The 17,413-nt window shown below is 38.9% G+C and overlaps 1 protein-coding gene across 3 annotated transcripts in view; it reads left to right on the top strand.

The window, feature by feature from the left end:
- The window catches only part of BACH2 (BTB and CNC homology 1, basic leucine zipper transcription factor 2), a 370,236-nt gene that overhangs the window by 89,595 nt on the left and 263,228 nt on the right, over positions 1-17,413 (top strand). The gene's annotated exons all lie outside the window — the stretch shown is intronic.

The raw sequence follows: 17,413 nt of genomic DNA, 5'->3' as shown, positions 1-17,413 counted from the left end.
TCCAGATGCTAGTGTCAGTGACCCTAGGCAAGTGGCCTGACTTCTTGGTTCCTCAATTTCCCCATCTGTAAAATGCTGATAATAATGATACCTACCTGATAGGATTATTGTAAGGATGAAATGAGTTACTACATGTACCAGTGCTTAATATAGTGCCTGTCCACATTACAAGCACTTGATACATATTTACTGCTATTGTTTTTATGTTGGGGACACTATTATCCCTTAGACATAGTTGCAAGAGAATGTAGGGTGCATCTTTTCCATTTTTATTTATTCCCTGATTAAATTGGTGAGTGGCGATTTATTACCAGATGGGCACTATGGGAATAAACGAAGAATACAACTTGAGACATGCCTTCAGCATGTGCAGACTATCTTGGGGCAGCATAGCGAGTGTGTTCTAACAAGGTATGTACCAGAAGCTCTGGAGGCACAGAAAAAGGAACATCCAACTCTGGGGAATCTGGGAAGGACAATGTAGAGGAGGCGACATTTGAGTAGGATCCTGGATGAGAAATGGTAATTTTCTGGACAGGGAAGGTAGGGCAAGGCATTCCAGGTAGAGGAATGTGTTTAAGCACAAAAGCATATGAGAAAGCCTGGTGTGCTCAGAGACCAGCAAAGAGTTTGGTATGACTGGAGCAGGGTTTCTCGGCCTTGGCACTTGATATTTGGACCAGGTAATTCTTTGAAATGAGGGACTGTCTTCTGCATTTTAGGATTTTTTGTAGCATCCCCTTCCCTTCACTCTAATTGTGACAACCAAAAATGTCCTCAGATTATTGCCCAATGTCCCATACAGGGACAGAATTACCCCTTGGTTGAAAACTACTGTGCTAGTGGAAGGTGGTCAGATATAAGCCCAGAGAAGGAGGCAAGGGCCAGATCCTATGAGCCACTAAAGGATTTAAAATGGGAGAGATATTTCCAAAGGCCTACAAAAACAGGTGTGTTATTGTGGGCCTGTTATATGGATTGTGGTAGAGTTGGACAGCACTGTTTAATGATTTGGTTGTCAAAAGAGCATATGGAATCTCTAGACTTTAGAAATTCCATTTACCTTGTTGAAATTCTTCTACTAAAGGACCCTCTTCCAGTGGTGACTTTTCTCATGGTCATTTACTCAGCCTTCTCGTGGGCAGGAAGGGCCCTGGGAAGCTTCAGGGATTGGAGAAAGCTGAAAAAGCCCTCTGTGCACTTACCCTATTTTCCTAGCTGCAAGTTTTATGGGAGACACTGGCTGCTTTATCCTATCTGAAGAGACCAGCAAAAAAACAAGCAGTTGTTTCTGAGGAGTTTTCGTTTGGCTGAGCTTAGCCAAAGAGAAAGAAATCAGAACTGAGTTTTCCCACTTCAACCCCACCCCAGCTTGATGGCGTTAAGCCGCGTTTGAGAAGTGAGCTGTTGGAATACTGGAAAGTAAGCAGGTGTTCTGCCCCAGGGTCATGACTGGAGGTGGGGAGGAGGGGAGATCCATGGCTGCAAACCTCTTTTGGCTCCTAGTATTTGGAGTTTGGTGTATTGAAAAGCTAAGGCAACTTTTTGGAAATCTGTTATCAGCAAATGCAGTTTGCTGTGACAGCTCCGCCCTAAGTTTCTCCAGAGCAACCCAACATCTACTGTCATGGATTCACTCTCCACACACAGCTGGGAACCAGACTCCTCAGAAATGTCAAGTCTCAGTAGGTGTGTCTGTTGCTTGGGATATTATGTTCTGCCTGAGTGGCTCAGTACGTGCTTTATTTTATATTGTTTTAATTGAAAGTAGTGATTAAGCACGATGTGTCACCTTCATAGGTCAGCATTTTTCTTATGCCTTTCTTGGCATAAGACAAAGAATAGGTCACTCTCTGGGGAGGAAATAGCTCTTCTCAGCATAAATAAAACCAGAGAATCTCCTCCTCCATTATGGTGTTAGTTGGAGTGCTAGAAATATTGTTGTGGGTGTGACTGACGTTCTTCTAAGTGGATTTGTTCCTAGAAAGTTGGAGACATTTGAATTGTGCACTCTCCTCTTCCTCAGACACACACTGTAATGCTCTCCTTTCTTCCTAAACCCCAGCTCACTGATGGGGCACTTCAGTTAGGGAAGTGTACGGATGGAGGGTGGCCCTGGTGTTCTAGGGTCCTTGTTATTCCTGTGAAGTGCTAGGGCGATGCTGATTGCAGTTAGACATTGACAGCTCTCTTTTGAATCCATTGCGGACCATCCCTCTAGAAAACACAAAATCCCCAAACCCCATGGCACAAAGGGATTAGCGGTTGGCTGCACTAATTTAACAGGACTACCCTGATACCTCATGAGTTACTGTCCACCAGGTAGGGCCTTCATTCCTCACCTTCTTGAACTCCGATCTGTGCCAGGATCTGAGGAAACACTAGAAAGGGTACACTTCTGGCCTTCGGATAGCTAGCATGTTGGTATATCACTGCTGGCTAAAAACAGAAACAGAGGGCATTCCTGTGTATAAGGCCCATCATGAATCTGCTGTCATCCCGGAGGCCAGTCTGCAGGAAATATGTCAGTGTACATGGAATATGATAACAGACTCATGGGTTTACACAGAGTAGACAGCCTCATATTTATTTATTCACCTTTTAAATTTGTAAACAGGCATTAATGGTTGTAAATTCTGAGCCTTACGTATTAAGGAAATTGTGGGGCACGTATTTTCCCAGGGTATGCATTCTCCCAAACCCTCATGCAGACTTGACCATCCTTCCAATGTTCATACATTCTTCGCAGCTTTTTGCAGGAGCTGACTTTCCAATCTTTATGTTGATCAAAAACTTCATAATTGCAATTTAACTTTTTTTTTTTTTTTTTTTTTTTGAGAGAGAGACAGGGTCTTGCTCTATCACCCAGGCTGTAGTGCTCAACCTCCCAGACTCAAGCAATCCTCCCACCTCAGCCTCCTGAGTAGTGGGGACGACAGGTGTGTGCCAACATACCTGGCTAATTTTTGTATTTTTTGTAGAGATGGGGTTTCACCATGTTACCCCAGGCTTGTCTGGAACTCTTGGACTCAAGCAATCTTCCCACCTCAACCTCCCAAAATGCTGGGATTAAGCCACTTGGTGTAAACCACCACACCTGGCCAAAATTTAACTTTTAAATTCTGTCAAAAGTATTTCTACTACTTTCTTGGTTATTTTCTTGCTAATATGTATAAATATATATTACATATAGTATATTTGCCAGTTTCGAGTTTATTTGTGTTACTGCTGCATTATCATGCTAGAGAGAAAAGATTTCAGTTGTATCACTTAAAAACCATAGCCAAATGGGAAGCCAATTGAACAGGATTCTGTAGAGGCAAATTGTGCAGAATGATGTATATTCAGTGCATACCGACTGCTGCGTACATTCACAGAAAACACACTAGCAAGAAAAGTGTTGTTCTCCCCTTGAAAGATCTTTCCTTCTTAGTAGCAACCTTAGGATTATGATCCTTTACTCGTCTCCCTTGTGGTCGCTGTTTTTTATAAAGGCATGTCACATGCTGTTCTGTGCTTTAAATTTATGAGGACACTCCACCTGATTGAAAAATAATTGATTTTTCCATTGTTGTACAAAATGACCCTCTCCCTTCCCCCATCGTGAAAAAGAATCTTCTTGAGAACTGTTTCTTCCTTGTTATGTTCAGATCAAGCCGGATCTGATTTTTATTGCTTTGGACAAATGCCAAAACATCAAAATGAAGTAAAGTAGTGCCTCTTGTCTCTTTTAGTGGGTGGATGCCACTGTTTTGCTTAATGATCTGCCTAGCAGAATTTTTTTTCTCTGAATATTTTCCAGTATTCAGCACCACATCCTACTGTCCCAGGTCTGAGGCAGTTTCATGTTTACACGCAGATCAATATCTCTACAGTGAACTAAAAAGTAAAACTGAAATTTAGTTTCTACCTTCATTTGGAGTTTTTCTTACAATGCACCTCCTTCATATGAAGCTGTGAAGTCCAGACTTTATTATCCCTGCCTCACTCACCCCAAACCTGGCATATACATAGCTCTAGTTGGTAAAACATCAGCTCCAACACATATTTGTCAAGTGGATACTATATGCCATGCACTGTGCTTGCAAGAAATACATTAGTGAATATAACAAAGGTCTTTTCTATCTAAGACAGCTGCTGTTCTGGCAAAGGTAAGAAGAGTCATCATACCCACTGGTTTAATATTTTAACATAAAACTAATGTCAACACTTTTTTCATTTTAAACTTCTTATAGTCAAAGAGCAAGTTAACAGAGCTACTAGAGGTAGCATAAGGAATTGGCAAATAATAAACATAAAAGATCTCTCTCCTCTCCTTTCCAGGACACCCTCAATGGTTTGTTTCACCAAATGTCCAATCTATATTTAATAAGCCTTAACAGTCATTTTTCTGAAGGCATTGGCCAGGTCCTCCTTGTGGCAGACTTTGAAGAGCTATTGCAAGGTTTAAACTAGTGACGTGGAAGAAAATACAACTAAAAATTAAATGATCTTAGAATAAAGAAGGCGTTATTAATTTTTACTGTCAGAAACTATCAAGGAAGAGAATGTACTTAGCTTTGTAACACTTCAGAACTTCTTTCAATCAAAAGACATTCTGAACTGTTCTAAAAGATAAAAGACAAGCTGGGGCAGTATTTACCCATATATGAGAAAGAGTTATTAAGCGTTCTTACAAATTATATAGATTTATGAGATAAAGGTAATTACACTAGTAGAAAATGGGCAAAGAACAGAAAGGTAAGACCAACAAAGAAAGAAATATGATCAATAAAATGGAAGAAAAATGTTCAATCTCAACAGCAATCAAAGGAAATTGATGCTCAAATTAAAATGATGAGATAGAATTTTTCACCTATACAATTGATGAGGATTTGTAACATTTACCCAGTGAAGTTGGGAATAGGGAACATCAGGCTCTCTCATACACAGTCAGTGAAAGAACACGTTTCTTAAGGGGACTTAAATAAGGTATATCAACTCTTAAAAAATTGACACACCTTTTGTCCCAGAATTTGCATTTCTACGACATTAACTCAAAGAGAACCACCATGGATGTGTGCAGAAGTTTGGCTAAGATGTTCATCACAATATTCTTAAAATAGTAATTTTTGAAGGTAATAACCATGGTACAGCCATACAATGAAAATGCCAAGGAGGGATTGAGGAATACTGAGTGACATAAAAAGATGTTCTAAATAAATTGCGAAGAAGATAAGTTATATAACAGTATGTGCAGTCTGATCATTATTTCATTTTTTTTTAAAAAGGTACAGTATGCACACAGAATAAAGATTGCTTATACATATCAACATATTATGAGCATTATCTTTATTTTGCTTGTGTGTTCTAGATTTTCTTAAGCAATGTGCATTTCTTTCACACTAAAAATATTTTTAAAATAAAATATACTAAGTATCTTTAAAATATGAACTTCACGGTGGGGCACGGTGGCTCATGCCTGTAATCCTAGCACTTTGGGAGGCTGAGGCGGGCAGATCATGAGGTCAGGAGATCGAGACCACAGTGAAACCCTGTCTCTACTAAAAATACAAAAAATTAGCCAGGTGTGGTGGCGGGCGCCTGTAATCCCAGCTGCTCAAGAGGCTGAGGCAGGAGAATGGCATGAACCCGGGAGGCAGAGCTTGCTGTGAGCCGAGATCGTGCCACTGCACTCCAGCCTGGGTGACAGAGTGAGACTCTGTCTCAAAAACAAAAACAAAAACAAAAAAAAAAAGAACTTCACTGCATTTTTAAAATATGCATGATAAAAAGACCAGAAGGCTATTACCCAGAATGATGACCATGGCTTTCCCAGAGGGTGGAAACAGGACACATTTCTTTCTTTTTTAAAAAATACTTTTTGGTATTTTCAGCTTTTCTACAATATTTGTGTATTTCATTAACAACTAGAAAAGAAACCAAACATTTAAAAAATAAGTACTATTTTAGCTGTTTTGCATTCAAGGTGCAAATGGATGAAGATATTTTGTAAGCAGATAGAAAACAGAGTGGTCAAAACAGAGATTTGGACCTAGGGTCATTCTGCTTGGCATATTACCAGGAAGGATCATTTTAATATACTAATGGTTTGGGGGCAGTAGTGAGTAGAGAAATGCTCTAGAAAAAGATGCCATCCTTTGATTCAGTGGCTCAGTTTTTTAAAATGAACAGTACATCCTCTTACTCAGTACTGTGCCATTTCTTCATTTACGTGTTCAAAGACACTGCTGATGTGTACAAGTTTGAACTAGACCAGTGGTTCCCAAACTATGGTTTGGGGACCCTTGGGAGGGACACTCTTATACCCTTTCAGGGTGTCTGCCTGCAAGATAAAAGCCATTTTTATAATAATACTAAGATATGATTTACCTTTTTCACCCTTTCTCTCTTGACTGTACACAGTGATGTTTCAAGAGACTGTGACATGCAATGGCATCACTTCTGGGATGTGTGCCTGTGTTTTCATGTTCCAGAACTTTCTTGAGCTTAACCTCTAGTATGATAAACATTGATAGAAATAACTCACATAAACAAAAGCTCTTTAGGGTCTGCGATCATTTGTGAGCCTGTAAAAGGGTCGTGAGATGAATTTGAGAACCACTGAGTTAGATATATGTGGCAGGCTTTCCTCTAACAAGAATCTGGACCCTCAGTCCTGGTCAGTGAGTGCCCTTGGACATTGTAGCACTTCTGTTCTCACTTTCTACATTTTTAAGATATAATTTCCCTTAGCTCTTCAAAAAAATTTCATTTTTATAGAGTTTGTGAAACATTGCTGGCACCAGGCCACTGTAGCCCCTCTGTTACATGTACATTGAGTCCTGTCGAATGTGAGGTTCATGGAAATGTTAAAGGCCAAGTTAGACCTCCAGACTGTGTCTCCACCTGCCTTATACTGGGAAATTCATGATGTTTCAGGAAGAAAATAGCACTGTAACTCCCTCCTGACAGGTATGGAAGTGCATATTTAAAATACAACTTACCATGTAATTGAGTAGAGGGTCAATTTGGCATGAAAGAGAGATAAGACAAATTTAAAAGAATTAACTGAATATATTTATGCCCATTTGCCTTTAAAATGTGTGCATGCATATAATGTGTCTTTGTATAAATGTGTACGAAACATATACATTCCAGAGGATTGCTCCCTAAGTTAGGTAGACTTCTCTCTGTACACAGTCATCTTGACTATGGAGCTACAGTAATGCTTCTATTTCAGTCCCATCTCTTCTCCTCCTTTCTGCCTAACCAGAAATGTATTTCTGTTGCTCTCTCTTTGTTTGCATGGCTCACCAAGAAATCTCAGAGCAGTGTGTGGTGAAGCACTGGCTGGTGCCTACTTCTCCAAGAAGTAATCTGTATTAACGTGTTCTCACACTGCTAATAAGGATATACCTGAGACTGAGTAATTTATAAACAAAAAGAGGTTTAATGGACTCACAGTTACATGGCTGGGGAGGCCTCACAATCATGGTGGAAAGTGAGGAGGAGCAAAGTCAGAGTCACATCTTGCATGACAGCAGGCAAGAGAGAGCATGTGCAGGGGAACTCCCCTTAATAAAACCATCAGATCTCATGAGACGTATTCACTGTCACAAGAACAGCATGGGAAAGACATACCCCCATGATTCAGTTACCAGTTACCTCCTACCAGGTCGCTCCTATGATATGTGGGAATGATGGGAGCTGCAGTTTGAAATTTGAGTGGGGACACAGCCAAACCATATCACAGTCTTTCATGTTCCAGGGCTTATGCTGAAAATCTGAACCTTTTTGTACAGAGAGTTTGAGCATCAGATGGATGATTGTGCTGGAGCACCTCAAAGTGAGCTCTAGCTCTGAGACTCTGTGCACCCACCACCGTGTCATATGGACATGGCAATGCCTTGTCTTGAGTGAAGGGGTCATGTGGCCTGACGTAACATCTCCTGGTAATGTCAGAAAAGATGAAGGAGAGTCTGAACAGGTAGGAGGTAAATTAAGGCTTCAGAATAGAAAAGCTGAACTTTGTGTTTGTGTTAAGACCCTATAGGCCCCAGAGAAGAAAGGATATGTTTTGACATGACTGTAATATAATTTCAAGTCTGAGAGGCCTAGCTGTGAATCATGATAACTTCTTTGAAATACATCTACAGCTACTGACCATCTGTCAGATTCTAAATGAGGTCGGAGGAAAGTCGGTGGACGAGTGGCAGGCAGCTGAAAGACCAGTCAAGGAATCTTGGGGCGTTTCAACATGGCTTATTCTCTCTGGGCACAAGGGAGCCATGCGCACAAGCAAGCCATGGGTGCGAGCCTGGGGACGAGCCACGAGTGCAAGCCGTTATGTACAGCGTTAGCAGGGTAATTATACCTTTTACAGACAATAGTGGCTCTGAGTCAAGCATGAGCGCACATGAGTGATTACTTAATGCACCTCACATGGCATGGTTATATAACACGTGGAGCTGTGTGCCTGCACTCCAAACTCGCTGAGTCATGCTGGACTAGATGTCTGCCTCAGCCTATTCTTGACCACAGCTCATCCATTTTCCTTACACCATCAAACAGGTTTCATTTGTAGGAAAGATTATATTCAGTCCCACTTCATTCTCATTGCTGGTACTTTCACACACATCGTGATTGTTGGTTTTGAAATCTTGTTCATCTTCATTTTTTGAGGATTTAAAGAGGAGTGCCTAGTATTTTCTTGATTAAAACAGGCTTCGCTTCTCTGCACCCCCTGCCCCATACCAATGGACTGCCCTGGGCCATCCTTCATCGGGAGTTTTAATTGCATGTTGACTGAACAGATAGGTTCTTGTCCTATATCATCATGTTGGACTAAGCCCACAAGAGTCTTGCGACCCCAGTAAAGAGGCCCTTTGGATACTCAAAGTGTGCTGCTGCCTTTTTCTTCATGACTGGTAATGGCTGGTTTCCTACAACAGCAGCCAGGGGATTCTGACCTTTATGAATCAGGCAGACAAATGTTTCTGTCTTCTTTCTCCAGGTCCTCAACTTTGCCCTTTTTCTCTCAATTAGTAGGCCTTAATAGATACAATTAAGAGAATTCTACTTAGTTAATTGGTGACTGGAAACATGATTATTTAGGTACTTAATCTGTGGTTTGTCCATCTTTAGAATATTAACAGTTGATTTTTGCCTGATTTTACAAAGGTATCACCTCAGTGGGATTGCTGTGTATGAAAGGAAATTTATAATGAAAAGATTGCTTCCAATCCAGCTTATTAATTTAAGTACCTAATACTTTAGATTGGCTTTATTTTCCCTTCATTTTTGTGATACAGAGGCCTTATAACGTATAGCTGCTGGTATTCTTCCCAGCTTCCTATTGTCCTTTGTCTTCGTAAAATAAGTCTAGCAGTATTTTCTATATTTTCGGAGAACATTGTGCTTTTGAATATATGTACATCATTGGCTTTGTTTTTTAAAAATCTCATACTGTGTGATAAAATTAATGTATTAGAGAAAAAGGTAGAGATGCCTATTTAAAATAAATACATAAATACATAATTTGCAGAAACTCCTCAGTTACTGTTCAGAAGACACGTATTTCTAGTCTAGTAGACATCTAGTAAATGATGTTTACTTTCAAATGCAGAGATTTGATTTGACTAATCATAGTTTATATGTTCTTCTGGTTTATTTGGTTTTCTTTTCTATTTTTTTTTTTAGTGGAATAATTTTGTAATTTCTTACCACTCTCAAACTTTAATAGAGTGGCATTATCTTGAGGCTAGTCTCAGTTAGATATAAATATAAGCAATTAATTAAGATAACCAACCCTAGCCAGAGAGATAAAGTATCATCACATGTCATAGTGATCAAGGAGCACCTGTTAATTAGAACAGTAGGAAAACTGCAACCAATCATGAAAAAAACACTGTTGGGTGAGATTAACAATATCTACGTTTCTTGTTATTTCTTAAATCCAACTCATAAACAATTTGCTGTGACAGCTCTAGGCTGGGATTACAGCATTTGGGATGAGGTCTGATTATAGCTAAAAATAGACATGTGTATTGAAGATAAGAAGAGGAATATTAAACAATTGAAATTTTGTGAAAGACTGATGCTGTTTCATTGTAATAATTTCCCCAAAGGCACATTAGTAATGCTAAATACAGACTTTAATAGACTTTAATAATGTGTACTTTAGAGGCCTGATACACAAAGGAATAATGTATAAAACATTCATTATGAAAAATTGCTACCTTTTTATTTAATAATAAATCTGTTGAAACAAAACCTATGGCATTATGTTCCTGGCTATTAGCAGGCTGAATAATAATTGCTACCCTCTTTTACATTTTTTCACCTATTCTAATCAAGTTGCAATCATATTTTCTTATTTGTTCCATGAATTAAATGGAGATTAAAAAGAAAAAAAAAAGTACTTGGATTGGATGGACCCTTGTTCAAATTGTGGCTCATTCTCTCGCTACCTTCATAATCTTGGACAAGTTACCTAACATCAAACTCTGTTTTTTTATTTGCAAACTGAGGATTGTTCTACCTATCTAACAAGGTAGAAATACGTTAAATGTTGACACAGTGGAGTCCCTATGTAACAGACACTCAGAAAATGCTTTCTATTATGATTACTTTCTACATCTATTTCTCTTTATATTGCTTGTTTCTTTGATGGACTGTAGTGGAGGAGCTGGAAGGAGGTTGAGAGTAGGAAAAAGCAATTAAAAAGATACCTTAAGCAGCTCTGTAGCCAAGCCTTGCATTGGATTTCAATTTGATTTTAATGTGCTGCTGCTGAGAGCCATGCTGTTGAAAAAGAGAGAAGACTAAGAAGCAGATGCTCTTAGAAGAACAGTGAGGCATTTATCTCTTTTAATGAGATAACATCATTAGAGTGACAAAGTGCAGCGAATCAATACTCGAAATGGACTGGCGCTATCTTCCCGAAGTGTGCTGATTATTACACTTCACAGCCTTAGAATCCGCTGAATCACGAATTCTGTCTTATCTGTTATTAGAGCCGCTGGCTTTGATCTCACAGAATAGATCCACACCTTAGGGATCTCCAGAGGAACAGGAAAACAGACTAATAAGATAAATGAGAAAAATCCAAGGTGATTTATAAACTGCCCTGTCATCAAGGAATCTCAGAGAAAGGAGATTGGGCTTGTTTATTTCTTGGACTTCTTTAAATGGCTACTCATAACTGCCTTCCCCTCCAACCGCTCTCCTTGCTCTCTGTCTGCTTCTTGGTGTAATGTCAGAAACGCTAATCATGTCAGACTGTGACACTGACAGCCCTGACATTCACAACAAAGAGACAAGAAGGAGAGAGAGGAAGAGGGATGGGGGAGGGGATAGGTGAGGAAAAGCAGCAGGAGAAGCATTATTTTATTGCACATAAAATCCATAGCTGCAGAATCACCCACATCTGGACATATCATATCCAAGGAAAATCAAGGAAGGCTCAAGGTGAATTCCGATAGAGATTGAAACTGAGCTGGGGATTTTCTGCTCTTTTTTTAGATTTCATGGTGTAGTTTATATTAGAATTACTGTAGCTATGATTTCTTCTCATCAAGAAAAAAGGCATTTACATTTGTTTTTCCTTTTTCTTTACTATAGTTTTTCTCTTTGAAACAAACCAAAGTTAAACACAGATCTTAGTAGGAAGTGTGTGCTGTCAGAGGTTTTCCAATTTATTACCAGATTCCTGTAGTTTAATCTGAACAATAGCCACTTCAGGAAAGAAGTCATGGGTGAGGGATGTTTCTGACCATGGCAAAGCTGAATGTCATGACAAAGCTGTTCAGTGTCATCCTCAGGCCACCTTACCCTTGGCTTCTGTGGCACCTGCTTAAAGCTGCTGGATGCAGAAAATGCTGATGTTACCTGTTCCCTAACAGTTCAGAGTGGGCTTCCAAATACCTTTGAGGCTTCTATTTCTCTCAGGCACTTTCTCCGTTTGGAATAATGCTGGTGAGTGGTCTGCAATCTCTGTCTTGGATCAGTCATGACCTGAAAATCAACTGCCACATCTCACATGTGTTTTGAATCCAGATGCTGTGATCTAAATTGAGCTCTGAGCTCAGGCTGAATCATCCTAGATTTTCTATAAACATGAGAAGCCAGCTGCCAGCTCGGCTTTTGAGGTATTTTGAACTATAAGTCTTAGCGAGGATAGTTATCTTTTCACTTTTTCTTCATGTCAGAAACCAAAAATGGAAAATGGTATCCAGTATTTATTCCGTATTAGTTACCCTGTCATAAAAGGGGGTACATTTTTTGTCCGTATTCGAACAGAAGGTATTCTGTACCTAGTGACTTCTTTTCAGATTGATTATAAAAATATTGAGACCTTTGGAAAAGGCTGAGAACTCATTTTATGGTGTTCTAATCCTTAGTACCCAAGTAAAATTTTTACAAACTTGGGCTACTTGAGAGAAATGCTCCTCTTAATTTAAAAAAAAAAAAAATTAAGTGGATTATATAGTGTAATTGAAGTTCCAGCAATTTTGACATCGTGACTTATTTAATATTCTTGAGGAAATTCTACTTCTATTGGCAGAAGAGAGTAAATTTATACCCTATGGAGGATTTGAGAGAATTTACCCCAAAGTATATTCCTGTAAATTCAAATTTTCTTTGAAGTGTTTTTAATCCTAAAATTTTACATGGATTGTTCCCGGTGATATGTGATAGGTCCATATTTGCTTTCATGTAAAATAATTTAAAATTACTTGCCACTTAAATTAATTAGGGCCTATAGTAGGTAATGACAGCTGGTATAACAGATAAGCCCTCAAAATTCAATGGTTTTACACACCAAGTTTCCTTTCTTGCTTAGCTCTCAGCCCAGTGGAAGTATTTCTGATCAGTGAAGTGCTTTTATTGAGAGGTGATTCAGGAATCCTGAACTCAGGTGCCTTCCGTCTTCTGCCGTACCAACTATTTCATCTGCTCAGGCTGCTGTAACAGAGTACCACAGACTAGGTGGCTTGAACAGCAGAAATGTGTGGTCACACAGTTCTGAAGACTAGGAGTGCGAGATCAAGGTGTCAGCAGGGTTGGTTTCTTCTGCAGACTGTGAGGCAAGATCTGTTCCAGGCCCTTGCTCCTTGGCTTGTAGATGGTCACCTTTTCCTGAGTCTCTTCACATCATCTTCCCTCTTTTCCTGCCTGTATCCAAATTTTCCCTTTTTATAAGGACAGCAGTCATATTGGATTAGGGGCACACTGTATTCCAGTATGACCTCATCTTAACTAATTACATCTGTAATGGTCCTATTTTCAAATAAGGTCACTTTCTGAGGTACTGGGGGTTAGGACTTCACCATGTAATTTTTGAGGGGACATAATTCATCCTGTAACACCATCTTACAGTTGTCTGCACCTTACTTCTTAATCACAGTCGCCTTGAAGTAAAGCACCATCTTTTCTCATATTCCTTTGTTGAGCACTAGTCACGTAGCTGCACCTGGAGGTGAGGTGGCCTGGGAAATGTAGTCCCGTGCTGAATAGTGATTGTGCTAGATGGACCCATGCACGTAAAGGAGCCACCCCATCTTTCTCGGAATGTGTATCAAACTCTCCTGTATCTTCCAGTACTTCGGAGCACACCTGTTGGAGAGCTCTCAAAAAGGTAATCAGTGTTCAAGTTTGAGAATCCTATTCTAGCATGGCTAGGAATGCTTTTTAGTTAACACCCCAAGGATTTATATGAGTACCTAAGGTTGCTTACTGTTTTGTTTTCTTAAGAATCTAATATATTCTCAAGGGAATTTTACTTACACTAGGGTTAATCACTTTTTCTCTTTATGAAACTAGTGAAACCCAAATGAATGAAGTTTAACTCTTAGCCAAAAACTTAGCTTGTGGTTAGAGTGATTTCTACAGTACAGTAACTTTTTTTGTCGTATGTTCTGTTGCTGAAAAATAATATATTTCCAAGAGGGAGAAAAAGATATTGTGAGTGCAGAAGATAATTACATAACCTGCTTTGCTTATCTCAAATGGCTAGACTTTAGTATTTAATTAAAGAAGTCTTGCCTCTCCTATCAAGTTAGTCATTATTTTGAAGGTTGAACGTGGGTTTTATAAGTGACTAATTGCTTTGTATGTTCCTTTTTAATTACAATAAGAACTCATGAATTCTCTACATTTAGAACTGCTAAAAAGTATTTAGATTTACCTGTTGAATAGGTTTATTCTTAAAAAGATAAAAAAGGAATCAAGAAAAAGTTTCCACTGTAAATTTGTGGTTTCTCTAAGGAATTTGTAAGAAATCTCCCATGAAAAAGAGAGTGATAGCAATTTGAAAATGATAAGTAGATGCAGTCTGAAAACTCAGTAGGTAGTGTGAAAGCACATTAATACTGAACCATAATATGTAACGTAAGATTTTAGTCATTGAGAAACAACTATATTGCTGTCTTATTGTTCTGTTACTTTAAAACACAGTTTTTATCTGAAGATTTAAAAGCCACCAGTGGTATTGTAAATTTCCTTTGGGTCAAAAAACTGACAGTGGTACTGTAGCAAAGCTAGTCATTTGAACAGTGGCCTTCTCATTTATAATGGTTATAGTTTTTAATATGTCAGAATCTTAGCAGGTATTCGAGTCATGTTAAGAATGAATTAAATCCTCATTCATTTTGATGTTATGAATTCAGATTTTAGAGAAGGGTCTAGGATGCAGTTTGTCCTTTGTAGATATTTGATAAATAATCATTATTTTAAGTATTACCATTTTATGGAATCCATAATGTTTGCCAGATACTGCATTAGCTCCTTTACAATAGACATATAGTATATGTACATAATATATATTGCTAATTTTCTCAGCCAATTTGCATAGTAGGTGGTATTATTCCCACTTTACAGATGGGGAAACGCAGAGACCCTTAAGTAATGAGCCCAGTAATCATATGTCTAGATAAAGCAGATCCAGTATTTGAATTTGGATCTTAGTGACTCCAAAATACGTGCATATTTTCATTCCATCACGTTGGAATGTCCTAAGAATATTTGTTGAATTGAATTCGAAATATATTCAATAAACTTGCAATGAACTAAACACAAATGCAAAATCCCGGAATGAATATTTTAGTTCTTAAGAGAATGCGCCATTTGCAAGTGTACAGATGAATGCAGTAGTTGAAAATGTGTTCCATCTAATCGTTAAAGCAAGTCTCTAGGACTTTTACTCGGTAACACTTTAGTAGACTGCCACTTCCTTAAATATATGAGCAGTCTTTGATTCAGAATACTTCTTAAATATCCATTATGTGACCAAATTAGAGTTCTTTAGAACTCTTAGAGTTCCTTAAAACTGGTTTCTACTTCACACTCTCATAATTGCCCTCCTTTCTGAATGTGGCCAGGTTATTCAGGTCTTACTGATTTACAGAAGCAAACATAAGAAAAGGTAGCCTTGAGTCACGGATGGGCCTGGCTTGAAGGCAAAATGAAGAAAACCAGTGAGAAGCTCAACCAGAACCCTAAAATGAAAGAAAGCTCTCCTCTCGAAACACTTCACCTTTTCTCCTTTCCTAGCAAAATGATAGGCCTGCTTTGTGATGGTTCAGAGTTACTATCTGCATCATTTTCAGTTTCATCTAGTTTACTCTGCCCATGGTTTCTGCCGAGCAACTATGGCCAAGCCACATCCCCTGTTTGGAACTTGGTGTCTCCATATGTAAAATGAAGCAGTGGAATTAGATCAGAGTTGTCAGTCTGGGGTCTTAGCCTAGGTTGGCTTCAGGGGGTATCTCTAAAATGCTGGGAAGTGAATACAATGTTTGGTATACATGTACTTTTTTCTGGAGAGAGAATGGTTCATAGCTCCCATCAGATTCGCCAACGGGCTTCAGCTTACAAAGAAATCTGTGGGCCAGTTTATCTTTGAAGTCTGTAGGGACTCTAGCATTCTAGTTTTCTATAAATTGTATCATACACAGACTATCACAGGCAAGATAGTTGAGAAAATAAATGCATTTTGTTTCCTTTCTACAGTGTGACATGTAAGGGAAATTCAGAGTGTTTTTACTACAGACAACTGCTTCTCTGTTCTGTAAGACAAGTGTTCTGGAATGTTTGTGGATAGTGACAAAATTCTGTTATTAGCAGAAGAGCAGAAATAGTAAATCAATTAGAAGTGATTCACATTTTGGTGATGAATGAACATTTTTTCAGGCCTGAATATTTCTTACAGTTATCTGTAATGGTAGCTTAAAGAGTCATTTAAAATAGCACTTTCCTATTTGGAATCTCAGGCACTTGGAACATTAGTGCCTAAAAATGCTCAGAGTTGGCCGTGTGCGGTGGCTCACGCCTGTAATCCCACCACTTTGAGAGGCCCATGCGGGCGGATCACAAGGTCAGGAGTTCAAGACCAGTCTGGCCAACACAGTGAAACCCTGTCTCTACTAAAAATACAAAAAGTTAGATGAGTGTGGTGGTGTGCACCTGTAATCCCAGCTACTCGGGAGGCTGAGACAGGAGAATCACATGAACCCAGGAGAGAGAGGTTGCAGTGAGCGGAGATCATGCCATTGCACTCCAGCTCAGGTGACAGTGCAAGGTTCCGTCTTGAAAAAAAATTGCTCACAGTTAATAGACCAATTCCTACCCCAAAGAAGCGGAGACCTCAGAGGGGAGATGATGTACCTTTGGTTCTTTCACTGCTGTCGTCTCAGTTTGGAGAGCATGTTGTCCTGCCAGAGAGCCTTCTCATATGTGTCATGGCTCAGCAGATTAACCAACCTGAAGCAAGATCCCTACTGCTCAGCAGATAAACAGATGAAAGAATAAAGAAAAACACTTGAGCACCTCCTCCTTCTGGTAGGGAAGAAAAAGAATTAAGTAGCATCCCCTGTCCAGCTGTTTAGTTTGAAGCCAGAGGAAGCCCACTCTTGAAGTGCTGACTTGCACATTCACTATATTGAAACAACATTTTACTACTCTCCAGAAAATCCTAGTTCAATTCAAACAAAGACTGTCTCTTAGATGTTTAGATATGCCTTTTAAACAATCAGTGATCTTTACCTACATTGTTGCTTCTCTCCAAAAAATGTATTTCTTTCTGTTGGTGAATTTTAAGAAGTTGCTTTTAGACCAAATGTAAATATACCATATAAATTTCTGTATGTGTATATTTCACAGCCATTGACTGTCTCAGTTTCTGTTTAAATTTTAAGCATTTTGACTCTGTTTTCTTAGGAAACTTTGTAAAAAGAGAGTAATCATGGGTAGACTGCAGTAATATTATTTGTCTTCAAAGTTGCTGTGTATAATTGACTATTAAGATTTATTCTCCAGGGTGAGTCCACAACTTAAAGTCAAGAGGAGGCAAAATGTTCAGAGCTAGTCTTTGGAAACTGATGTTATTTTTTATTTTTTTTAATCCAATGCTAAACATGTAAATACTCAGTCC

Source organism: Colobus angolensis, unplaced genomic scaffold (assembly GCF_000951035.1).
Source record: "Colobus angolensis palliatus isolate OR3802 unplaced genomic scaffold, Cang.pa_1.0 Scaffold203, whole genome shotgun sequence".
Lineage (NCBI taxonomy): Eukaryota > Metazoa > Chordata > Mammalia > Primates > Cercopithecidae > Colobus > Colobus angolensis.
The sequence above is the reverse complement of the archived record's forward strand: the minus strand, read 5'-3'. Positions and strand labels throughout refer to the sequence as shown.